Here is a 27,958-nt window from a genome sequence, read left to right on the forward strand (position 1 = left end):
TTAATACGCTTTTTACGTTTCTTTTTATTCTCATTTAGAACAGACGAGGGGCTTGTTAATATTTTAAATCAATTTTTTAAAAGCTAATTTCACGAAGACAACGATGAAATTAAATCCTTAGCCTTTTGTTTGAAGAACAGCCATAATCCAATATATTTTTAAAGGCAAATATGGATTTTTCTTTTTTTTTTTCTTTTAAAATTTAAAGATTTGGGTGCTTAAGAAACTTGGAGAACAAATAACATCAACCGAATCGTAACCCTCGGAATTTTTTGTTATAGTTTTTAATCTTTTACAATTTTTCTCGATCAATTTATTTGCATTCTGAATTTCCTCATCACCATTGACATGTGTGGTTAAAACTTTGAATAGGTATTAATAACACTCAAAGGGTTAAAAACATTTCAGAATGGACGAATAGAATAAAAATAATGATTTCGGGGCGAGCAAATAACCACGTTATCAGTCAACAGACTTCGCATTTCGTTAAATGGACTTTGAAAATCTGGATTACCTACACAATTTTACCATAATAACCAATGCTTTATAACTTTGTATGAAATTATAGAACCTTATAGTATAGTTTAGGTAATCAACGTTAAATTGATAAGAACCTGCAGCAGTCCTATATGTATAGTATATGTAATTGGGTATATCTTTGTCTATGTATATAGTCAAGGGTTATCACTCGTGTTGTACATGACATTGAAACTAAATTATGAAAGATCGAAGAAGAGAAAAACGTAGAATTTAAAATAGTTAGAACTTGGAAGTAGCAGTGAAATGTTCTTTATTGTAAAATTGCTTCGGTTATAATTTTAATTAGGTACCTAGACCTACCTGTTCGCAAAAAAAAAAAAATGTTGATCGAAGTGTCGTGATGTTCGTACAATTTTTTCGGAGTAAAGTCTTCGTATTCGTTTGAAATTTCATATAAGTATTGTTTAAAGTCCCTGTCAATGCTAATTTTACAAGTACTTACAATTCTTCTAATTGACATCTAAAAAAAAAATTAACACAATCGGTTGGTGAGTACAGAATATCCACTGTGATGTTGGTGTAAATATTACAAATTGTACAAATGAAGGCAGGTATTTTTGGGTCTCAAAAATTTTCATTCTCGGTCCACATTTACCTACATAAGAGAACTTTGGCATTTTAATAAACCCCTCATTGAAAACTTTTGGAGGGTTAAGAATGACTAAAAAGTGGTTTCTGTCATGTGGTACATAGTTTTTTGAAATGTCTGATATTGACATAATGTAAGGAACGCTGTAGAATTTTTTACGTTTTAAAGGTCAGTCAATGTCATATACGGATTAGATTAGCAACCTAATGCAAATCAGCGTCAAGTGTTTCAATTTTTTATAAATCAGGCATAATGAAGAATTCCAGATTTTTTTTCTGTATTTTCAAAGATCATCGTCTTACAGATCAACGTCTCTCAAAATTGGCGTCTCATTGATTAGGATCGAACGTACATACGTATTTTAGTGGTAAAAATATTGTAGGTACGGACTCCCAATTCAAAAAACATCCATGTCAAATCAAAATAAAAATTACTTACTTACTATTGATATTGAATTGAACAATAGAAAGTCAGGTACTTCGATGTTAAGTTTTGTGGTGATGTTGAGAAGAAAACATTGCTTGAATGAGTTAGTAGGTACGCATATTATTGAGGATATCCATATGCATAGAAATACCTTACTACATTGATCACCCTTGAGAATGTCTACTTTTCAAGTATCGTTGTTTTTCATAGAGAATCGCGATATAAATTTAGGTTTAAAAATTGTTTTCAACAGTGGAAAAGAAAGGACCTAGTCTGTGGCTTATAATGATAATAAAAAAGAACAATATAATGTAAGATTTCTCAATGATGAATTTTGTGGTGATTTTGAGAAGAAATACTTGCATAAATGAGTCAGTAGGTACTCATATTATTGAGAATATCCATACCTATGCATAGAAATATCGCATTGATCACCCTTAAAATTTCATCTGAAATACCCATGTCTCTTGGCTGCATTGGGAACATGATCCTAAGTTGAAAAAAAAGTTTCCATAATGCTAATATAGGTAAATATGAAAATATACCTACCTAAATCAATAATACGAATAATAATAAAAAAAAAAACAATAAAATGTTAGACATCAAACAATGATTGGAAGGAATAGTGCGTTGATAGAAGTAGGACGTGTTTTGCGTGTATTTCATGTGTTGTTCATGTATTGTGAACTGGTTTAGTGCGTTTATCAAGATACGTACGTGCACGGCGCGTAAGCGTGCGCGTAAGCGTTCGGTGTACAGACTTTCGTATTTTTTCACTGTTTTTTTTCGCGTAATTCCCCGCCATGTCCCTGACAGGAGGGTTGAGTTACTCAGCCTGTGCTCAATCTACTGAAGTGTTCCCTAAAAGAGACCAAGCCATTGTTTTCCCACTCATTGAAGACCTCACGAATGAAGACTATGCTGCTGCTGTTGAACTTGTTGTGCCCTCATCAAAGATAATATTTCAGTCAAGAATGTCCAAGTCTCGTATGTGTTTTTACTTCGATAGTGTTGCAACTCTGAATAAATTTATGGATGAACACAGTCAGATAAAAATTAAAGACCACACTTTGGAGGCTCGCCACCTAGTTAATCCATTGAAACAGTTAACTATATCGAACGTGTGCCCTATCATTCCTCACTCCGTCATAGTCAAAGAATTATCTGATAAAACTGGTATTGCGTTACATCTACCAATGAAGTTTATAAATGCCGGGCATACTAAGCCAACACTGAAACATATACTAAGTTTTCGCCGATCCATACAGTTCGATCCAGATAACACTGATATGAGCCGAGTACCTGATTCAATAACAATAAACTATGATAATGAAGAGTTTCGTGTATTCTTATCAACAGAATCGAATATGAAGTGTTTCTTATGTAAAAACACAGGCCACCCAGCAAAAAAATGCCCAAATAAAGAAGAAATTGAAAACCAACAAAAAGAAATTCAAGAAGCTGCCTTACAAGCTAAAAATAGTGACAGTAACAAAAATACAAAAAGAGGTGCTCCAACTATCACCTCCACTGACGAATCCACAAAACCAGCTAAAAGAAAGAGATCTCGAAAATCCAAGAAGTTGTCAAATTCATCAGCAAACGACTCACCAAAATTGTTATCAGAGCTAGAGTTGGAAGAAATTGGCAATCATCTCGACGTTCATCCTGATTTAAAAAAAGATGACTCATTCATAACAAAAGACAAATTTATCGAATTAGTTGAAAATCTAAGAGTAGTTCCTGATAAACTAGCACATGCCAAATCATATACTCAAGATTTGGCTAGCTTGTCCAGTTTGCTTGAAGAAATTAAACCAATGGTCAGTGCAAGTGCCAAAAGAACCCTTACATGCTTTCAAAAAGTTATAGAAGAAGAAACATCTAATGATGAAGAAAGTATAAGCGAAGATGTAGATGACGACCTAGAAGAATATGAATCTAGTTCAGAAAATCATAAAATGTAACCTGCAAATTTGTCATTGTTTTTTTTGTTTCACATGGAGATGATAACATTATTGAAAGCTTTGTTTGGACAACCTGCAAAAGTTACACAAATCCATCTAAAACACAAAACTGGTTTGGTAAAGTAAGGATCTTCCTCTAGTAAATCTGAGTTTCTAATTTGTTTTCATACAATACCTATACATTTTGAGTTTGCCAACATTATGAAAAACCTTGCATAATAACGTCCTCATCCTTCTCTGCATCAGAGGCCATTAAAAACCTGCAATTAGTAATCTTTTTGAAAGACTGATACTCAGAGGTGAGCTCAATCATAACAATGTATCTGAGGAATGTTCTCAATGGTAAATGGTAAAGCGACTAGCTTTTGAAGTGACTCTCACTTGCCTTTTGAATACATCTTGATGCACTAATGCACACTGCAATCATAATCAAACACAATATCTTCATTATGTATCCATAATAACAGTGCTAAAAACATGATTAAATGATACAATTCGGGTATGGTCAATGGTGGCTCTTGATTAATGATTATTTGAGCTCTTGGAGCTCCAGAGAAAATTCAAAAACACTTCACGAATCATTCATTACGTTCGACTAGTCCCTGTTTGGACGCCATAATGTTTATGCAAATTGTGTATAAAGAAGGGAGAGTGATTTTCCAATAAGGAAACTTGTCAATGGTTTTTTGTCAGGATTTGTTGTGATTCATAAATTAAAAATGGTTACGCTGACACATTATTTTTGTTGTTGGAAACCTATCGTTTCTAAGGATCTAACTTGTCACTAACATATCTTTTATTAAAAAATTGGTAGGCTACTTACCAGTAAATACCTATTTTAGATTGCAGCCTCTTCATTTTCTGGAGAATATGACTTAATCCTGAAAAATTTGAAATAATGGTGTGAAAATGAAAATATGTAATAAGAAAATTAAAAAAATAAAAATTACTTACATCCCTTAATAATTAATTCCTCAATGCTTACGATGGCTGAAAACGCGCCAAGGGTTGTAAGAATGCGTACATGTAGGCCGTATTTTAGACAATACTTAGGTCTTTTATTTTGTTAATGCTGGCCGATCTTATGTTATATACCAAAATACCTCCATAATCAGAGATAAACGCGCAATGCGAGTAATGCTCATGATCCCAAATGGTCCATAATATTTGGACAAAAAATCAACTCGCCCAGTTGGCTTTCTTTTTCTGAAATTGAAATTTCTGAAAAGTTCTTATTTAAATGTAGGGAGTGTTGAATTCAATCCAGAAATGAGAAAAATCAATTTCACAATTTAAAAAAATGCTCATTTTAACCCTTGGATTAAAAATTTTCTCAAGATTTTTGCCCTCACTTCACTCGGACCTATTTGAGTGAAGTATTTAGTATTTTTACTTGAGAAACTCAAATCAATATTCAATTATTTTTTTAAAGTTGTGAATGTTAGTGGTTGATTGAAATTTGATATAAATAGTTCTGAAATGTGCATATACTGCCTAAATGCCTATGCAATCTACTATATGTATGTATGTACATAGGCATAATACCTATGCTATGTACATTTTTTTTAAAATGTAAGAATTTTTTAAATGAGCCCTTTGTGACTTCTATGATTTCTGTCCCCTAGAAATATGTAGTTCTTCACAACCTGACTATGCCTGACTTATAAAAATGAGCCAAGTATAACTTCAGCTTAAACTCAAAAATTCTATTCACCACATTTTTTGAGCACTTTTGAAGAATGTTGAAGACAAACTTGAGTCATTATTCTTTGGATTTCATCAATTGTCTCAATCATATACAGATATAGAGAGGTACATACCTATTTAAATATTGTTCTCATCACAAGAAATTTTAAATAATGGGACGAAAGGGAAATTTATTGGAAAATTGAAAAAATAAAAATTACTTACTTGCAGCCTCTCCATTTTCTGGAGAATATGCATTGCAATTCTCTGATGTTTTGACATTTTTTAATGATTGAAATGGTTACATACCTACTTTATCATAATTTACTATAATAGGCGATACAATTTTTAAAAACTGTATTTGATAATAATAACGAAATGGTTGCTTAACTAGCTTTTTAATTGACCAACTTGTTTTTTTAAATACATATTGATGCATAATGTATCTACGCTGCAATCATAATCAAACACATTGTCTTCATCACTCATATCTAATGAACCAAAAATGGATGCCGCTATAAACAAATTTTCTGAAAAAACTTACAGATCAAAATACTTCAAACTCCTAGGGTTTATAGTCAAAATATCAAGCTTCAATTCAAAACTTATTTGAGCATTCTAGGTTCAAAACTTCGGAAGCAATTATGAAAAAACCTAAAAGTGGTTCAATATGCCCGATCCTACTGAAAATTGAGTACTAAGAATTAAGGAGAGAGATTTTCAATAAAGGAACTCGTTGGTGCTTTTTTGTCAGGAGGAGTTGTTGTGATTCATAATTAAAAATGGTCGAGCTGACGCATACTCTCGACTTTGTATTTCGCTAGCTATTTCGTTGTGTATTCAGTATCGTGTTACCGCTGATGAAGGCAACAAGCTTTGCCGAAACGTACGGGGTTATTACGTATATGTTTTATCAATAAAATTGCGTGTAATGTATTGCCTCAGTGTATTTATTTCATTCTAAGGACCTAACTTGTCTTTAACACACCATTTATTTTGAAAAATCAGTACTTACTTACTAGTAAATATTTTAGGTTGCTACCTCTCCATTTTCTGGAGAATATGACTTTGTCCTGAAATTTTTTTAATAATGGTAAGAAAATGAAAATAATTGGAAAATTGAAAAATTGAAAGTTACTTACATGATATGATACTAGTTATAGTAGACTTTTTCTTCTGTAATCCATGTCCAATTTCCGGCCTTACTACTGATTTGAGTTCTATATATATATAATTACTCAAATTACTGAATTGCAGGTAATATAATGTAGTGTTTCCAATTTTGGGCCTTTCTAAGGATTTAACTTGTCACTATAAACATATATCTTTTATTAAAAAATTGGTACTTCCCAGTAAATATTTTAAATCGCAGCCTCTTCATTTTCTGGAGAATATGACTTAATCTTGAAGAATTTAAAATAATGGTGTGAAAATGAAAATGATAAGAAAATTGAAAAAATAAAAATCACTTACATGATATCTGATGGATGTCCACATCACTTTGCATCCGTTAATAATGAATTCCTCAATGCTTAATGATTGCTGAGAATCCACCAAGCATTGTAAGAATACGTAAACGTAGGCCGTATTTTAGACAATACCTAGGTCTTTTATTTTGTTAATGCTGGCCGATCTTATGTTATATATGTACCAAAATACCCCCATAATCAGAGATAAACGCGCAATGCGAGTAATGCTCATGATCCCAAATGGTCCATAATATTGGGACAAAAATGAACTCGACCAGTTCGCTTTCCTTTTCTGAAATTAACCATTGGATTTAAAATTTTCCCAAGATTTTTGCCTTCACTTCACTCGGACCTATTTGAGTGAAGTAAGTATTTAGTATTTTTACTTGAGAAACTCAAATCAACATTCAACAATTTTTTTCAAGTTGTGAATGTTAGTGGTTGATTGAAATTTCAAATTTGATATAAATAGTTCTGAAATATGCATATACTGCCTAAGTGCCTATACAATCTATGTACTTATGTATGTACATAGGTAATAGGCATATACCTATTACCTATGCTAGGTATGTACATTTTTTTTGAAATGTGAGAATTTTTTTAATGAGCCCGTTGGGACTTCTATGATTTTTGTCCCCTAGAAATACATATGTAGTTCTTCACAACTGGACTATGCCTGACTTATAAAAATGAGCCAAGTATATAACTTCAGCTGAAACTCAAAAATTCTAATCACAACATTTTTTGAGCACTTTTGATTCTTTGGATTTCATCAGTTGTCTCAATCATATACAGATAAGTATAGGTACCTACTTAAATATTGTTCTCATCCCAAGAAATTTTAAATAATGGGGTGAAAGGGAAAAATAATTTGAAAATTGGTAAAATAAAAATTACTTACTCACCCATATCCAATAACATTGCTAAAAGCGTGGTTAAATTATAGATTTGAGTATGGTGGCACTTTATTAACAATTATTTGAGCTAAATAGGAGCTGCAGAGAAGTAAAAACACTTTACTAATCACTCATTATATTCGAGTAGTCTCTGTTTAGGCACCAAAATGTTTATGCAAATTGAGTATGAAGAAGGAAGAGTGATTTTCAATACTTGATGGAACTAGTTGGTGCCTTTTTGTCAGGAGGAGTTGTTGTGATTCATAATTAAAAATAGTCATGCTAACACATTATTTTGTCATTAAAAACCTTTCATTGTAAGGACCCAACTTGTCTTTAACACACCTTTTATTCAAAAAAATCAGTACTTACCAGTAAATATTTTGGGTTGGTACCTCTACATTTTCTGGAGAATATGACTTTGTCCTGAAAATTTTTAATAATGGTGTGAAAATGAAAATACTTAATTGGAAAATTAAAAAAATTGAAAGTTACTTACATGATATGGTACCAGTTATAGTAGACTTACTTACCCTCTGCTATGCATGTGAAGTTCAATGTATTCCCAATTTCCGGCTTTACTACTGATTAGTGATTTGAGTTCTGTATATTATACATATAATCACTGAATTTGCAGGTAATGTACTGGTTCTAGTTCTGCAACAAAAAGTAAAATTGGACAGAATTAGACTGAAAAATTCATATTAACTATATTGTTATATCAATATTGCCTACAATCTTCTTATGAATGTACATTGCCTATGCATACCTATGTAGGCTACATTTTTTTAAAAATGAGCCAGTTGGGACTTTTATGATTTTTGTGCCTTAGAAATAGGTCCTCACTACTTGAATATGCCCCACTTATGACTCATTTATCACTCACCTGGAGGAAATCCTAGATACAGGCCTACCTCCTTCATTAAAAAATGAAGTTCCTTTTAAAAAAAAATTTAAAATTGCATTTTCTTGAATGTTTCCTAATGCGTCTAATTTCAGGATGAACTTGATAAGAAAATCAAAACTTTTCATCAACATTTTATTAGCACACTTAAAAGAATTGTTTGATTGGAAATGGGATTGCAATTTTTGGATTTTTTAAAATGGGATAGGTATAATTTTGGCAGAAATTCATAAAATTCCAATCACATTTTGGATTTCATCAATTGAATCGGTGGGAACGGAAAGGTAACAAGTCACATTTTTGGAAAAACATTTTTTCACGGATATAGGGGTTTCAAAGTACGGCGGATCGACTGGTGATGTCAGATTTCCGCAAAACTGCCGGGAAAGTGGTATTTGGGCGCAAAAAAAGGGTGGATCCGCATTTATGACTTTTTTGTAAATTTTTTTTGATTCCTTGAAAAATAACTAACATTTTTGAGAAGACCATTTTTTGAAATTTAAGTTAATCTCTAAACTGAAAAATGATGAAAAAATTAACAACTTCGGCAAAAAGTCTTAGAACTCAAGGGGTTTTTGGTCAATTTAAACGATATAGCAGTCTAAATGATGTACTTAGATGTAGAATCAAGCCCCATTCGTGCCCGAGCAATTTCAAAAGAAATTTTGTCGATTGGGTGCAGAAAGGGTCTAAGTCGCATTTGTTTAGGCAGCAACAGCGCCGGCGCACGTGAATATTTTTTTTTCTAAACAGAGCTAAAAATTGTGTCTTGGGGTCCTCTTTCAATGACCCTAAGCATGTTTACCAAAAATTTTTGATTTTCAAATAAATCAGTTTTTTGTTATTCCTGAAAAGTGCGAAAATGGACTTAGCCCCTTTCTGTTCCCACCGATTCAATTATTGCCTCAATTCAATCATTTATACAGATAATAGGTGCTTACATATTGTTCTCACCTTGAGAAATTTTAAATTAGAAAATTGAAAAAATAAAAATTAATTACTCGCAGCCTCTCTGTTTTATAGGCGATACAATTCTTAACTATCTGTATTTGACACCTAATTACAACAAAATGGTTGGTTAGTTGACCATAATTTACTATAGGTAGGTGATACAGTTTTTTAAAATCTGTGTTTTATAATTATAACAAAATGGTTGCTTAGTTGACCATAATTTTAAAAAAACATGATCTAAGTAATGTACATGCAGATATCTCTATGATTAAACTGCCAATAATATTATGAAACTCATAAATTTTCTGAATCATCTCCAGGAGAATATCAAATTAATTAAAATTTATAGGTAGGTGTTGAAAATAATGATTTTTCAATGAAAAAAAAATTGATTTCATTAGCATGTCCCATGTCCATGAAGTTTTTTAAACTATACCCGTAGCTTGTCTCTTCTGTTGACTCGATATGATACCTACCTGTTTTAGTAAACTTGAACATTTCTGTTCTGAATGTGAATAGTATGCCAATAATTGCACTTTTGAGAATGTATAACAAATAATACATAAAGTCGTAAGAAAATTAAATTATTTACTGATAGCAAGTAAATTTCCAATTTCTACCCAGCTGATGTTACGAAATTTTGTGTACCTAATCAGTGAATCACAGATAATGTACTGGTTCTGTAACAAAAAGTAAAATTGGACAGAATTAAATTTAAAAAATTCATAATACGAGATTTTCTTGAATGTTTCTTAATGTTTCTGTAATCTCAGGATGAACTTGATAAGAAAATCAAAAATTTTCATTAAAATTTTAATTGCACACTTCAAAGAATTTTTTGACTGGAAATTGGATTGCAATTTTCGGATTTTTAAAAATGGTGTCATGTCGTGTAATTTGTAAAAATGGGCTAAGTTGTATAATATTTCGAGAAACTCAAAAAATTCTAATCACAACATTTATTGAGCACTTTTGAAGAATGTTGAACCCAAACTTGAGTCAGAATTAAATTTAAAAAATTCATATTATCTATACTTATTGTTATATCAATATTGCCTACAATCTACTTATGAATGTACAAGTACATACCTAGGCATATACCTGTGTACATTTATTTTTGAAATGTGAGAATTTCCAAAGAGCCAGTTGGGACTTTTATGATTTTTGTGCCTTAGAAATAGGTCTTTGCTACCTGACTATGCCCAACTAATGACTCATTTATCACCCACCAGGGGGAAATCCTACATACCTACAGGCCTACCTCCTTTCATAAAAAAATGAAGTTTAAAAAAAATTAAAAATTGCCAAAATCGTAACTTTGAAAATGAAGTATCAAACTAACTAAAAATAAAAAAATCTTTGATACAGACTTACAAATGTATTGAGAAAATATTTTTGAACATTTCTGAGTGGTTCTGAGCCCAGAACTACTCAAAACCCCAACAACATTGCAAGTTGTTTGGGGTTATAAGGGTATATCTCAAAAAACTCCACCTTTTTGAGCGAATTTCATACATACAAAGTGTTAACAAACAGTTTTGATTGTTCTGAATGTTTGTCAGTTAGAAATAGTCACAAGGAGTGCATTTTTTATTGGTTTGTAAACTTTGTACCAAATGGAAAAAATTTTTAAATTGATCTTTTTTCAGAAAAATGAATTTGAACATATAGTTTTTTGAAAAAAAAAAACTCAAAAACTAAACACTCTGGAAAAAACTAAGGACATTATGTCGATTGGAAATTTAATTCTCTACAACTTTGTTAACATGAATTTTTTTTGGACGCTTCCTTTCGCCTCCACATCAACTTTAATGAAAGGTTATAACACAAAATGTTTTCCAACATTGAAATATTTCCTCTTTAAGATTTTATTTTTCAAAGTATTCTTATGCTAAATGAAGGTAGGATACCAGATCTGTAAAATGAGGTGCTATTCATTCCTCACAATTAATTTTAAGTTGATAAAAATAATGAATCAAGTTTTTAAAAAAAAGAAAATCATACTCCTGTAAAATTTCACTTTTTTGAGATGTAACCTTATTACTCCCGAGGTGTGATATAAGAAGCACTACCTACAGCAGTGGGGCCAATCTGCCCTATGACAAAATGTTAGACATCAATAAACAATGATTTGCCATTGTTTTTTGTTTCACATGGAGATGATACGTAGCATTATTGAAAGCTTTGTTTGGAGAACCTGCAAAAGCTACACAAATCCATCTAAAACACAAAATTGCTTTGGTAAAGTAAGGATCTCTCTAGTAGGCCTAAATCTGAGTTTCAAATTCGTTTTGGATAGTTTTAGGGCACTTTTTGAAAATCTCAAATTTTCAAAATAAGTATATCTGGAGGATTCAGAAGGGCTGGAAACTACTTCTGGACTTTAAATTGGAGAAACAAAAAACCATCTTACCCCAAACGTTTTGGTAAAATACGATTGATGATAGAAGGGGTTTCTGAAGAAGCAAGAACAATGGGCACATTAGCACGAAAGCCTTTCATTCTAAGGATCTAACTTGTCTTTAACACACCTTTTATTTTTTTCTAATAATGGTGTGAAAATGAAAATAATTGGAAAATTGGAAAATTGAAAGTTACTTACATGTGATACCAGTAGTAGACAATACCTAAATAGAAATTTAAGTTGTAGATGATGAATGGCATTTTCAAACTAACAGCTTTTCAAAATTAGTAGGTCCGCTGTTGACGCCTTGTTGTTACCAAAAATTTGTTTTTCAGTTTTGCTGAAAATTTAGAGTGCTTGAATGAACCTAATATAATGTCTATGTGTAATATAAAAAAGAATCACCAGATCGTCATTTCATTGCTATAAGTATGAAGTAGAACAAACATAATCCAATTCCCAAGCTTACATGAATGTAATTCCCAAATAATTACTTTTGTTTGATCATATGAAAATTAAAAAAGAGAAATTCTTTATCCAAAAATGGGGAACCCTGTTGCCAGGTCCCGAGGACCTCGCTTGTTTAACCCTGGATTGAAAATTTTCCAAGATTTTTGCCCTCACTTCACTCTGGCCTATTTGAGTGAAATATTACTTGCTTGAAACATTCTAAAAACTTAATGGGGTGAAAGTGAGTAGATAATTAATTAGAAAACCAATTTACGGTCTTACTACTGATTCGAGTTTCATATAATCACTCAGTTTTAAATATTTGATGGGTTCTGTAACAAACAGTAAAATTGGACAGAATTAAATTTAAAAAATTCATATCCATTATATTGTTATATCAATATTGCCTACAATCTACTTATGAATGTAAGTACATATCTAGGCATATACCTATGTCAAACAAAAGGACATAGCACGTCTGTGTATTACAGTATTGATGTACATTATTTTGAAATGTGGGAATTTTTAAAATGAGCCAGTTAGGACTTTTATGATTTTGGTGTGTTAGAAATAGGTCTTCACTACCTGAATATGCCCAACTTATAACTTATTCATCACCGAACAGGAGGAAATTCTAGATACAAGCCTGCCTCCTTTTATTAAAAAATGAAGGTTACTCTTTTTAATTTGAAAATAACCAAAATTGTAACTTTAAAAATGATATAGAAAAGTGTAAACTAACTGAAAATAAAAAATTCATAAATATGTACATATTTTGAACAATAATTCTAATTAACAATTGAATGGTGCTTTTCAAGAAGGTCCTATCGACAAAAAACTGGTTTTGAGAAAAACGCATTTTTATATTTCAGTGTTTTGCCATTTTGGTTTAAAATGATATAGCGAGCTCCGGTTTTTTTTGTTGAATAGAAGCATCTTTCCACTATTTATTTCCTGCGTAGTAATTTTTTTCCCACCACCAACATTTCCATGGGAGCGCTTTACAAAAGAGACCTCGATAGGACCTTCTTGAAACGACAGGACCTTCTTGCGGTTATTCACCTAAAAATCGATTTTATTCCTTCTCAAACCCACCAAAAACATGAAATAGTCACTCTTTGAGTAGTAATTTTCAACGCAGAATTCAAATTTTGAGTCAATTTTGCCCCTCGACCCCCAGGGGGGGTGGTACCAAATTAAAATTTAAGGAAAATGTGAAAAAATCGAGTATAGTGTCAAAATCTTGATACTTTGAGTTAAAAACCACGATTTTTGAGTCAATTTCCCTCGTAGCCCCCCAGGGGGGGTGGTACCAAATAAAAATGCGAAAAAATCGAGTATAGTGTCGAAATCTTGGTACATTTGGGCTGAAAACCCGATTTTCGAGTCAATTTTGTCCCTCGGCTTCCGGGGGGAGGGGTGTGGTACCTAATCAAAATTTAGGATAAAAGTGAAAAAATTGAGTACTTTAATGTAATATCTTTAATACTGTAGGGCAGATGTTTCTTCCGCCAGCATTCCCCAAAACGACAAATATGAAAAATTATGCATTTTAGTGTATGTAAAACAACTGCGATCGATTTACCTGCGGAAACCTGCGAAAATCTGTATCATCTCATACTTTAGCCATGCATGTGTGAGTGCGCACTCGATTTTTTCACTGTTTTCCCCAAATTTCGATTTGGTACCACCCCCTTCCTCCCTGGCGTGCGAAGGACAAAATTGGCTCGAAAATCGGGTTTTCAGCCCAAATGTTCCAAGATTTCGACACTATACTCGATTTTTTCACATTTTCCCCAAATTTTCATTTGGTACCACCCCCCCTTGGGGTCGAGGGGCAAAATTGACTCAAAATTTGAATTCTGCGTTGAAAATTACTACTCAAGAGTGCCTTCTGGTATAGTTGTGATCAACCATTTCGGAGAAGAAGGTAATGCGCTCATTTTCCAGTTGCGTTTCCTAGGCAACTTCATATAGCTGCTGTTTGTGAACAACACCACATGGAGCGCTGCGGTTTGCACCATCTTGTGTAGAAAACGTCAGAGATTCAAATTTCATGAACTCCTCAAAAAGGTCCTATCGGTCGATAGGACCTTCTTGAAAAGCACCATTCAATTATCTCACATAATGTGAAGTACCTAACTATCAAAAACAGTCAAAATTTCAACAGAAAATGAATACTTACATACTAGTACTCAATTCCTATCTAAAATTTTTCAAGCACCATTTGAACAATATGTATTTTAAACTTATCCGGATGTTCTTGAATGTTTCCTAATGTTTCCAATTTCAGGATGAACTTGATGAGAAAATCAAAAATTGTCATCAACATTTTATTTGCACATTTCAAAGAATTTTTTGACTGGAAATTGGATAGAAATTTTTGAATTTTTAAAAATTGACCAAGTATAATTATTCCAGCAGAAACTCAAAAAATTCTGATCATAACATCGTTTGAGCACTTTTGAAGAATATTGAAGCTAAACTCGAGTCATGATTCTTAGGATTTCATCAATTATTGCCTGGATCAGATACAGATATAGATAGGTACTTACATATTGTCCTCATCCTGAGAAATTTTAAATAATGAGGTGAAAGTGAAATTAATTAGAAAATTGAAAAAATAAAAGTTACTTACTTGCAGCCTCTCAATTTTATATATCTAACTGCTAAGTGCTACTATCTGTATACTCGACTTATGACTCATTTATCACCCACCAGGAGGAAATCCTAGATACAGGCCTACCTCCTTTCATAAAAAAATGAAGTTTGAAAACACAATTGAAAATTGCCAAAATCGTAACTTAGAGAATGAAATATCAAACTAACTGAAAATAAAAAATTCATTAATACACACTTTTATTGTATTGAAAAAATATTTTTGAACATTTCTGAGTAGTTCTGAGCCCACAACTACCTATCAAAAAACATTTTAAATTTCAACAGAAAATGAATACATGAATTTACTTAATTCCCATCACACGTATTCCAAGCACCATTTGAACAATATGTATCTTTAACGTATCCGGTTTTTCTTAAAGGTTTTGGATGAACTTGATAAGAAAATCAAAAATTTTCATCAAAGTTTTATCTGCACACTTCAAGGAATTTTTTGGCTGGAAATTGGATTGCAATTTTCAGATTTTTAAAAATGGTGTCCTGTAATCTGTAAAAATGGTCCAAGTATAATTTCAGCAGAAACTCAAAAATTCTAATCATCGACAACATATTTTGAGCACTTTTGAAGAATGTTGAACCCTTACTTGAGTCATGATTCTTTGGATTAATACAGATATTATAAAATCATAAAAAAATTAAATTATTTACTGATAGATAATACGCTGGCATCTCTTAAGTATGCATATATACATGCCACAATAATCAGAGATAAACTCGCAATGTGAGTATTGCTCATGATCTCAAATGGTCCATAATATTTTCCTTAAAAATCAACTCACCTGGTTTGCATTTCCTTTTCTGAAATTGAAATTTCTGAAAATTTCTTATTGAAATCTGGGGAGTGTTGAATTTAATCCATAAAAATCAATTTCACAATAAAAAAGATGTTTGTTTTAATCCTTGGATTGAAAAATTTCCAACATTTTTGCCCTTACTTCACTCAGGCCTATTTGAGTGAAGTATTTGCTTGAGAAATTCTGAAAAGTTTACTAGAATCAACATTTAACAATATGTTTTCAAGTTGTATGTAAATATCAGTGGTTGATTGAAATTTGACAAGAAAATTTCTGAAATGTACATTTGAAATTTAGCTACTGCTTACTATCCAATTTTAGGTCTTACTAAGCCGATTCTACTGTTACTGCACCTAGTATAATTAGTGAATCGCAGATAATGTACTGGTTCTATAACAAAAAGTAAAATTGTACTGTATTACATTAAAAAAATTCATTTATTATATTGTTATATCAATATTGCCTACAATCTACTTATGAATGTACATACATACATTACCTACATTTTTTTTGAAATGTGAGAATTTTTAAATGAGCCAGTTGGGACTTTTATAATTTTTGTGCCTTAGAAATATGCAGGTCATCACTACCTGAATATGCCCGACTTATGACTCATTTATCACCCACCAGGAGGAAATTCTAGATACAAGCCTGCCTCCTTTTATTAAATGAAGTTTTTTTTTTCTAATTTAAAAATGGCCAAAATTGTAACTTTGAAAATGATATAGTAGGTAAGGTGAAAACTAACCGAAAATAAAAAATTCATAAAAATACATACTTATTTTGAACAATAATTTTAATTAACAATTATCTTATAAAAGGTGAAGTAAGTAACTATCAAAAACAGTCAAAATTTCAACAGAAAATTAATACATGTACTTACTTAATTCCTATCAAAAAATTTTCGAGCACCATTTGAACAATATGTATTTTTAACATACCAAATTTCCTTGAATGTTTCCTAATGTTTCTAATTTCAGGACGAACTTGATAAGAAAACCAAAAATTTTCATCAAAATTTTATTTGCACACTTCAAAGAATTTTTTGATTGGAAATTGGATTGCAATTTTTGGATTTTAATAAATGGTGTCCTGTAATTTGTAAAAATGGACCAAGTATAATTCCAGCAGAAACTCAGAAAATTCTAATCACAACATTGTGTGAGCACTTTTGAAGAATGTTGAACCCAAACTTGAGTCATGATTCTTTGGATTTCATCAATTATTACCTCAATCGTATACAGATATAGGTACTTACATATATTGTTCTCATCCTGAAAAATTTTAAATGATTGAGTGAAAGTGAAATTAATTAGAAAATTGAAAAAATTAAAAGTTACTTACTTATAGCCTCTCCGTTTTCTGGATAATAGATTCATTGATTTGATTTTTGATTTGATTTTTAAATTATTTTAACGATCTTAACATTAGTATTGGGTCATTCCATGCCAAATCGGCGGATTTTTGCACGAGGGGTCTTCGATTTTTTTCAAAATCAGATCATTTGTAGAGGTCATCAAACGATGACGAATGACGCAAACCGGACATTTTTCGATTTTTTTTGACGGAGCTGTGGCGCTTCAAAGTTCTCCAAAATGGCCGAAAATGGAAAATTTCAGTTGCAAATTGCTCCGGTAGTACGTGGTATAGAATTTTGAACTTTTTTTCAAATTGTAGTACTTTGAGAGGGTAATCGACGAGTGATGTCAAAATCAGTGTTGCCACTTTCAAAAACCTAAAAAAATTGATTTTAAAACTTATAATTTAAATATAACCACGATCTCGGCGAGTAAAAATTCTGAAAAAATTCTCAGTTTTAGTCCTTTTTATGTAGAATAACATATCAAAAAATTAGACTGGCATCTTTTTTCATTTTCGAGAAAAAAAAATTACAAGTTTTACAATTGCTGCAAAAGTACCATCCGAAACCTAAAAAATGAAAATTTTTGCATTTTTGAAATATTTTACCAATGTGTAGACGATAATGTGAAAAAAATCCCCCTCCCCCCAATTTGTCGACAAATTGACGAAAAATGCATTAATTTCACTCTTGAAATAAAAATTTATAGCACGAAAAATGTCAATTCGTTGACAAATGGGGGGAGGGGGATTTTTTTCACATTATCGTCTACACATTCGTAAAATATTTCAAAAATGCAAAAATTTTCATTTTTTAGGTTTCGGATGGTACTTTTGCAGCAATTGTAAAACTTGTAATTTTTTTTTCTCGAAAATGAAAAAAGATGCCAGTCCAATTTTTTGATATGTTATTCTACATAAAAAGGACTAAAACTGAGAATTTTTTCAGAATTTTTACTCGCCGAGATCGTGGTTATGTTTAAATCATAAGTTTTAAAATCGATTTTTTTAGGTTTTTGAAAGTGGCAACACTGATTTTGACATCACTCGTCGATTACCCTCTCAAAGTACTACAATTTGAAAAAAAGTTCAAAATTCTATACCACGTACTACCGGAGCAATTCGCAACTGAAATTTTCCATTTTCGGCCATTTTGGAGAACTTTGAAGCGCCACAGCTCCGTCAAAAAAAATCGAAAAAATGTCCGGTTTGCGTCATTCGTCATCGTTTGATGACCTCTACAAATGATCTGATTTTGAAAAAAATCGAAGACCCCTCGTGCAAAAATCCGCCGATTTGGCATGGAATGACCCATTATAATTACGAAGAATAACACTATATGACTTCATTCTAAAAATTTCAAATATTGGGGTGAAAATGAAAATAAATAGAAAATTAAAAAAATAAAAATTACTTACATGATATGGTTCATACATGGACTTGAAGTCGTCATAATTCTGGTTTGTAGGGCATACTTGGACAATTGGTCTTTTTTGTTAATCCTTGCCGACCTTATATACTAGAATCTTATTCAAATCTAAAGGGTGTTGAATTGAATCCAGAAAAATCCATTTCACAATCAAAAAAGACGTTCATTTTTTAACCCTTGAACTGAAAATTTTCCAAGATTTTTGCCCTCACTTCACTCTGGCCCATTTGAGTGAAGTGTTTGCTTTGCTTGAAACATTCTAAAAACTTAATGGGGTGAAAGTGAATAATTAATAATTAGAAAACCAATTTATGGCCTTACTACCGATTCGAGTTCCATATAATCACTTAATTTCTGTAGTACAGAGTGGCGCAGAAGTCAGTATTCCGATTTTCACGTTTAGTTTTTCGTAAATAAATCAAAAACTAAGCATCCTAGAAAAAAACTACTGGCATTATGTCGATTGGAAATTTAATTTTCTACAATTTTCTTCGACTTCATTTTTCCGTAGAGTGCTTTTTTCCGCCTCCAGACCGATTTTTATGAAACGCAGTTTGTGATTTTTTGAAAAATTTGCAAACTGCACTTCATAAAAATCGGTCTGGAAGCGGAAAAAAGCACTCTACGGAAAAATGAGGTCGAAGAAAATTGTAGAGAATTAAATTTCCAATCGACATAATGCCATTAGTTTTTTTCTAGGATGCTTAGTTTTTGATTTATTTACGAAAAACTAAACGTGAAAATCGGAAAACTGACTTCTGCGCCACTCTGTATACTGGTTCTGCAACAAACAGTAAAATTGGACAGAATTAAATTTAAAAAATTCATATTATATTGTTATATCAATATTGCCTACAATCTACTTATTAATGTACATACCTAGGCAGATAGGTACCTATGTACATTATTTTGAAATGTGGGAATTTAAAAAATGAGCCAGTTAGGACTTTTATGATTTTTATGCCTTAGAAATAGGTCCTCACTACCTGAATGTGCCCGAATTATGACTCATTTATCACCCACCAGAAGGAAATCCTAGACACAAGCCTGGGCGGCTATTCCCGAAATTTTTTTGCCTCTGCAATCTCCGCAATCGACGTAATGAGCGTTGCAAATTATTGGCGTTATATCTTGGAAAAAATGGTATTTTACGCTACAAGTTGTATAAAGTGGGCTATTATGAACGAGTGCGTTATTACTGCGCGAGCCGAAGGCGAGCGTTGTAATAACGTACGAGTTCATAATAGTCCACTTCCTACGAGTAGCGTAAATAGCTTTATATACTACATACATATAGAAAGTACACCATTACGTCTAATTGTTGTTAGATGTGAAAAGTGTATCTTTCTGAGTGACTACAACGTTGACAGTTTTTAATTTCGTTCGTTAAAAAACATCAATCACAGTACTTATAGTCGCTCAGAATGATACAGAAGTCGCTGCTGAGTGCTGTAAGTGCCTATTCAATCAGTCAAGTACTGATGAAGAATACCAGAAATCTCATCTTGTCAAGTTGTTATCCAATCAGACAAACACAATCTACACAATACACAATTATAACACAATTTATTCAAAATACATATGATTCGAATGACGGAATCAGCTTAATTTCTATCACTGTTCGGTTTTAGTGTTCACAAGAACATTTAAACGAGTAAGTATCCATATGTAGATGCACTTAGGTACGTCTATAGTACTTACGTATCATTTCAGAGTGATAACAATGGTCAACGATTCCATATTGATTACCTACATAGAATACTCAGATAGCTTAACACAAACTACAGCAGCAACTTCTGTTCTGTATCATTGTGAGTAACTATGTACTCGGCCGGTGATGAAGTTTTTCTCTTTTTCAACGAACAAAATTAAAAAACTTCAATGATGTACTTACTCAGAAAGATACACTTTTCACTTAGCTACGTAGAGATAATACATACGTACACGTAGTATTTATATAGCTACTTATTTTATACGATTCTATGAAGTACCTAGATTAAGTAGTATGAAAACGTTCAACACTAAAAATATAATCATACAAAGAGTTGAACACCGGCCGTAGAAATCGTTGACCATTGTCTTTATGAAATGATGATATGTAAATCACTTGAACTCAACATTTAACAATAAAGTGGAATTTATTTTAAACATTTTCAATAATAAAATAACACCCAAAACAAGTACACTATTGCAATTAAATGAATGTTTGCGAAATAATTAATAATCAAAGCAGAAACCGTACATGAAAATCTCTAATCAACTGATAACTCCACTCCACCGGTCTATTTACATCACAGGTAATAGTGTTACCACTTCTTAAAACCTTACAAATTGATTTGATGAAAGATGAGATAATGTTTACTTTATTTTACTAGTACAAATAAAGTACTTTATTTCTACAGTTTCCTAGTCGCTCATAAAGATGTACTTTTCGCATCTAACAACAATGGTGTAATGGTGTACTTTATATGTATGTAGTATATAAAAATATTTTAATTGTTGATTGGGCTTTTATAAACATACCTAATTGTTACTCAAATAATAAAATAACGCAATTCATTTATTATTTATTGAACATTGGGTAATTCTCAGAAAAAGGTAAAATTCGTGTACATGGCAAATTTCTCAACGGTTTTAGCATGATTTTTTTTTTTTTTTTTTGGTCCATTCAAGAATGACCCCGCACACATTTCACACATGGTATTGAGGTTTTTAGACCCTCCTTTCATTGGTGTACATTTGATTTTATACCCCAAATGTCCTTCGACTTGGCTGTCACACATCATGTTTTTGAAAATGAATGTTATAAAGTGAAATGAACTTCATTTTTTTTTGGAAAAATTGACACATTCTCATTATCATAGAACATGAAGGTCTCTTATTGTGCAAATTGCAATTGCAATAAGTCTATAGGAAGCTCACAATTCACATTTGAAAACTGTCACACACTTTTTGCGCAAATTTTCGAGCAATTTTCAATTATTTTTGGTAGCTTCCCAATCCAACATTTTTTTATGGTGAGTGGCTGCACTGGTTCACTGTTCTCATAGAAATGTTACCCCGCACCGTTCTTTTTAAAAACTACATTACAGCTCGTTCTGATCGTACTTATCTGTGAAGTTTTGATATTTCGCAAAATCTGTGTCCTTCGGCTTGGTGTTTTCATTTACGCCAACGAACCCGCTAAAACCAATAATTGAGCACGGGAAGTTACTCTACATGATAAGTACACATTTATTACGTGTTAAAAATCGAATAATGTCCAGTAGATAAGGCTAGAAACGAAAAAACGTTGAGATTGTCCTTCGGCTTGTCCAGCGCCCATTTGTCCTTCGACTTGGCCAAATTTCAGACAGCTGTACTTTTATCGCGCTAGTCGGCATATTACACGATAATACAAGCAAAATTTTACATTTTCTCCCTCCCCACACTTCACCTCTACCCCTACCAAAAAAATAAGTCCAGATTCGAACTCTGCGGCCTGAAAAACATAAATCGACATATTACACGATAATATAAGCAAAATTTGACATTTTCCCCCTCCCCACGCCTCACCCTCCACCTCTACAAAAAAAATAACTCCAGATTCGAATTCTACGACCTTGAAAACATGTCAATCGACATATTACACATCGATGAGGGTCGAATTCTAATTATCGCCGTTTTAGGGGGGCCGCGGTCCACAGTGGGGGGGATTGAATTGAGACCAACACTAGAAAAGGGATCTGGGACACATATACAAATGATTCCCACTTGAAATTTTCCAAAAAAATGATTTTCGTTTTTCAAAATTATGCATATCAAAATCGACCCTTTTTCTGAGAATTACCCTGTTATATAAATATTGCCTACAATCTACTTATGAATGTACAGGGTGCCCAGAAATATCGAGTACCCCTAAGAAAGTTTTTCATTAAAAATATAGGTTGGCAACGTGAAATAGATGCATATGATTGGTGGAATGTTATCTCTCCAGTCCAACAACCAATCATGTGCTATCATTATTATCATTCACTGTGACCAACCAAAGTATTTTGGTAGAAAACTTTTTTAGGGGTACTCGATATTTCTGGGCACCCTGTATGTATATACCTAGGCTCCTAGGCATATACCTATGTACATTTTTTTTGAAATGTGAGAATTTTTAAATGAGCCAGTTGGGGCTTTTATGATTTTTGTGCCTTAGAAATAGGTCCTCACTACCTGAATGTCCAGACTTATGACTCTTTTATCACCCACCAGGAGGGAATTCTAGATACAAGCCTGCCTCCCTTTATGAAAAAATGAAGGTTCTTATTTTAATTAAAAAATTGCCAAAATTGGAACTTTGAAAATGATATAGAAAAGTTAACACTAACTGAAAATAATAAATTCATGAATACATATTTTGAACAATAATTTTAATTAACGATTATCTCACAAAATGTGAAGTAACTATCAAAAACAGTCAAAATTTCAACAGAAAATGAATACTTACATACAAGTACTCAATTCCTATCTAAAATTTTTCAAGCACCATTTGAACATTGTTTGTATTTTTAATGTACCTATCCGGATTTTCTTGAATGTTTCCAAATGTATCTAATTTCAGGATGAACTTGATAAGAAAATCAAACATTTTTGTAAAAATTTTATTTGATTATCTCAAAGAATTTTTTACTGGAAATTGGATAGCAATTTTCAAATTTTGAAAAATGGTGTCTTGTAATATGTGAAAATATACCGAGTATAATTTCAGCAGAAATTGCAGAAACTCAAAAAATTCTAATCACAATATTTTTTCAGCACATTTGAAGAATATTGAACCCAAACTTAAGTCACGATTCTTTGGATTTCATCAGTTATTGCCTTAATCATGTACAGATATAGGTACTTACATATTGTTCTCATTCCAGCAGAAACTCAAAAAATCTTATCACAACATTTTTTGAGCACTTTTGAAGAATTTTGAACCCAAACTTGAGTCATGATTCTTTGGAATTAATACAGATGTAATATAAAGTCATAAAAAAATTAAATGATTTGCTGATAGATACTTAGTACGCTTACAGCTCTTAAATTACATTAACACCCCCATAATCAGAGATAAACGCGCAATGCGAGTAATGCTCATGATCTCAAATGGTCCTTAATCTTTTCCTTAAAAATCAACTCGCCCAGTTTGCTTTCCTTTTCTGGAATTGAAATTTCTGAAAATTTCTTTTTCAAATCTAGGGAGTGTTGAATTCAATCCATAAAAATCAATTTCACAATAAAAAAGATGTTCGTTTTAATCCTCGGATTGAACATTTTCCAAGATTTTTGCCCTTACTTCACTCAGACATATTTGAGTGAAGTATTTGCTTGAGAAATTCTAAAAACTATACTCAAATCAACATTTAACAATGTTTTCAAGTTGTATGTAAATGCCTGTATAGTTGATTGAAATTTGACAAGAAAATTTCTGAAATGTACATTTGAAATTTAGCTACTGCTTACTACTGCTGCATTTATATGTACCTTCAACCAGGCTTTGTAAAATCAGTGTATTGTATTGTTAGTAGGGGGCTCCGCCCCCTGGCCGCTTCGCGGCCCAACCCCCGTACTCGTTCCTCGGGCTTAAACCCCATCACTCTCCCTTCTTTTCTCAAGGTTGCCCCCAAATTGGATTTTTTGTTTACCATTATTTTGATGATAAATAAAATGCTTAGCAAATTGGGAATATTCGGCTGAGAAAAATATAAGGTTCAAAGTTATGATTGTTCAAAATAATGCTTTTTTGATTTTTAATTTTTCATGCTTAAACTAAAAAATTTTGAATTAAAAATGTTTTATAACATATCTACACGTCATAAGGAAGATTTTAAAACAAAAATGAGCAAAATCGGTCCATTTTTCAAAAATTTAGAGGAGGGGGGCCCAAAAGTTGGTTTTTGGGGCATATCTTCCCCATCCCCTCTATGGGACCAAATCGGTTCAAGTTTTGGAATTCAGTTCAAAATACAATTTGGAAGAAAGTGTATTTCCAAATTTTTTTTACATATAATGATTTTAGCCCCCTTTTTCCCAAATTTGGGGCCCTTAAATTCAAAATTTGGGCTTCGCTATATTTTTTGCATCAAGTAATCGCCGAGCAGGGCTTTCTATTGAAAAAAAATGAGCTTCCTAGGTATAATTGGGGCCAAATGAAAGCCTGTTGGAACTTTTTTTGCTTGTAGCTGTGTACTATAGATATCGTAATTGCCTACGATCTGCTTACAAATGTACATTCCTTTACCTATGTACATTTTTTTTGAAATGTGAGAATTTTTAAATGAGCCAGTTGGGACTTTTATGATTTTTGTGCCTTAGAAATAGGTCCTCACTACCTGAATGTGCCCGACTTATGACTCATTTATCATCCACCAGAAGGAAATTCTAGATACAAGGCTGCCTCCTTTTATTAAATGAAGTTTTTTTTTCTAATTTAAAAATGGTCAAAATTGTAACTTTGAAAATGATATAGTAAAGTGAAAACTACCAAACTGAAAATAATGAAATTCATAAATACATATTTTGAACAATAATTTTAGTCAACAATTATGTGATCAAAGTTACATGAATGCACTTTGATCAAGTAGGGATTTTTCTATTTCACCAATGTAACTTCGATTGGTATTTGAAGATGAGATGGAAAACTAATAAATTGTAAAGGTATAAGAAAATTTGATTACTTATTTATTTAAGAAACACACTATAAAAATTTATTAGTAACTATACATTTTATCAGATATCTTACAGTTTACACTAAAGTAAAGTAAAGTAAAGTGAGAGCACCACTTACTAAAAATGAAATAATGTTAGACGTAACAAACTATATTCGCAACATACTAGGAATATAGATAGGTACATTACACTACCCACATCAAAAAAAAACTTAAAAAATACTTAGTGTTAAACAATAATAAAAATTAAAATATGCATATCAATTATCAAAGATTGTAGAAAACAAAATTAAAACAAGATAAAAGAAACATTGGCCAAAAGTATATCTAGCTACATATAACGTAGCTTTTGTAAGACACATCCTTCAATACTTTTGGCTTTGCCTCAAAATGCTCCACAGCAAGGCAGTACATTTGACTGCTGATGGCATATAGCAATTGCATTATTGAGAGTCAAATTCATCTCATATTAAGTTTGCAAAATATTAATTTCAAGTTCAAACTTTTGAAAATTAAATTTCCAAACATCCTGTTATGGTGAAAATGGCTTAAATTTAAAATTATAGCAACACAATTGAGAGTTGTTTTTAATAAATTACCACCATTGGTTCTTGCTGTACCCAGCATATTGACAAAAAAAGAACAAAAATGTGAGTTTACTATACCATGACAAACCATTGTCGCCAATGTATAATGTATTGTAGTTGTTTGTGAATAGGTATTTTGATTGTTTATATTTAAGAAACACGACGTTAATAATTAATATAGTTACAGTTTAAACTAAAGTGAAGTAAAGAGAGAGCACACCTTACTAAAAATACAATAATGTTGAGAACATTGTTTACATTCATGTCATAATTAATATGTAGCCTATAGTTACAGTTTAAACTAAAGTGAAGTAAAGAGAGAGCACCCTTACTAAAAATACAATAATGTTGAGAACATTGTTTACATTCATGTCATGTCCCTGTATTCGCAACATTGTACTGTAATATAGGTAGGCACTTATATGAGTAGGTACGTTACAAAAACATTTATTAAAAATAAAACTGGTTGAATTTAACTATAATTTGTTGGATTTTTGTCTTTGTTGAACTTTTTCTTTGATAATTGAGAGTTAATTAAGAAAAAAAACTAGTTTTCATTTACTTTGTACTTTGATAAATACTTCAACTCAACACTTGGAAGTGTAAACTGGAAACCAAATTCCATTTTGAAAGCGTTTCAATGTATTTTTATCACTGTACTTTGAAGCTATTTTGTCGATACATATTTTTAAAAAAAAAACAAGTTTTAAAGCTAAAAAATTACTCTTCACGAAGAAGCATCGTGTTATGAAATACATCATTTAGTTTCTGATTTTGTCAGGTGAGCTTTAACAAATATTTATGCATGCTCTTTTAATTTCGTTTTATTATATTATTATAATAAATCTAATTTTATTCAATTTTTTTCAAACAGAATCATGATTAATTGTCCAAGAAGAAAGCTACAACGATGGTAGAAAACGGCGAGAAAAAGTACAAAAAAAGAAAGAAGTTTGATTTCCAAGAAAGATCAGTTCAAAATGCCACCGATGATTTTAAGTTTGAAAACAGTCAACAGAATAATGCTCAATCCTGAACTTATTTTTGTTGTAAGTATGTTTTCTTGTTTCTTATTTTGTAAATTCATTCTTGATCATTTTTTTTTTCATTTGTCAAGTTGGATGTATTTTAATTTTAATTTTTTTTAAAGATGAAGTGGAATGGTTATCCGATGAAGCCTTCAATAAAATAGAACCTCGAATATGCATTATTCAATTATTGCATGCATGCGAGTTTGGATGCTAATTGCTATAAGACAAAAATGAAAGTTCGACTGAATGAAGAGAAACAAGATCGTCAGCTGTTTATTTACCAATGTCAATGTTACTTCATTGGCCAAGTACGTGTGAAAATAATTTTCCCCAATAAACTACGAGTAGGTATGTCGTAGTTTGTGCTAATATTTGATTTTTCTTGCAGATTGCTATTTTTGAGATGCTCGTCACGATACAAAGAAATAGCTGAATTTGATAGACCTTTGGCTATTGCTAGTGTTGAATGTTCACAAATTCTAACTCCAGATAATTCAGATAGTGGGTAGTGTCGCTACGATAGAAGACGACATCGATCCTAGCTCCAAAATGCTGACATGACGTCTGTATTATTAAAATGCTTGTAGTACAGTTGTTGTAATATTATCATTGATAGGAAAAAACCCACATAAATTATGTAGCTTCTTGTTGTCTGCGTGGATGCTTATAATTTTTACATGAAGATTTTGCTGATGCTTGGCCTCGATGACGCCAAGATTTTAATAGGGATCCACTGGAGAGGCGGGGTCAGGGGAACCCTAAAACCTCAGTTATTTTTTTTTCGAAATTAAAAAAAAAATAATAATAAAATTATGCAGTTTTTTATTACTTATTAATTAATTAGGTACCTACTTATTTTTTTTTTTTCAAAAAATATTACATTTCATTTCTTACTTAATTGATCGGTTCTAAATGTATATAACCTATTTTGTTAGAATTTTTCAATACTTTCAATTAGGTACAATCTATTTTTAATCTGATTAGATTACTTAATTTAAAGAATATTTACTTGAATTCATTTATATTGTTGCTGCAAATGCAATTTGTTATATGTAAATGTCTGTGATTCTCACCTTAAGAATTATTTTACCAATGTAGCATTTTTGCTATGTAT

The 27,958-nt window shown here is 31.7% G+C and overlaps 1 long non-coding RNA gene across 1 annotated transcript; it reads left to right on the forward strand.

The window, feature by feature from the left end:
• The first annotated feature begins 772 nt into the window (after positions 1-772).
• Positions 773-27,958, forward strand: LOC135845039 (uncharacterized). The gene is made up of 4 exons (XR_010558693.1): positions 773-1,028; positions 26,688-26,862; positions 26,964-27,152; positions 27,233-27,958. It is a non-coding gene; the product is annotated as an uncharacterized LOC135845039 (long non-coding RNA).

Source organism: Planococcus citri, chromosome 4, assembly GCF_950023065.1.
Source record: "Planococcus citri chromosome 4, ihPlaCitr1.1, whole genome shotgun sequence".
Taxonomy (NCBI): Eukaryota; Metazoa; Arthropoda; class Insecta; order Hemiptera; family Pseudococcidae; genus Planococcus; species Planococcus citri.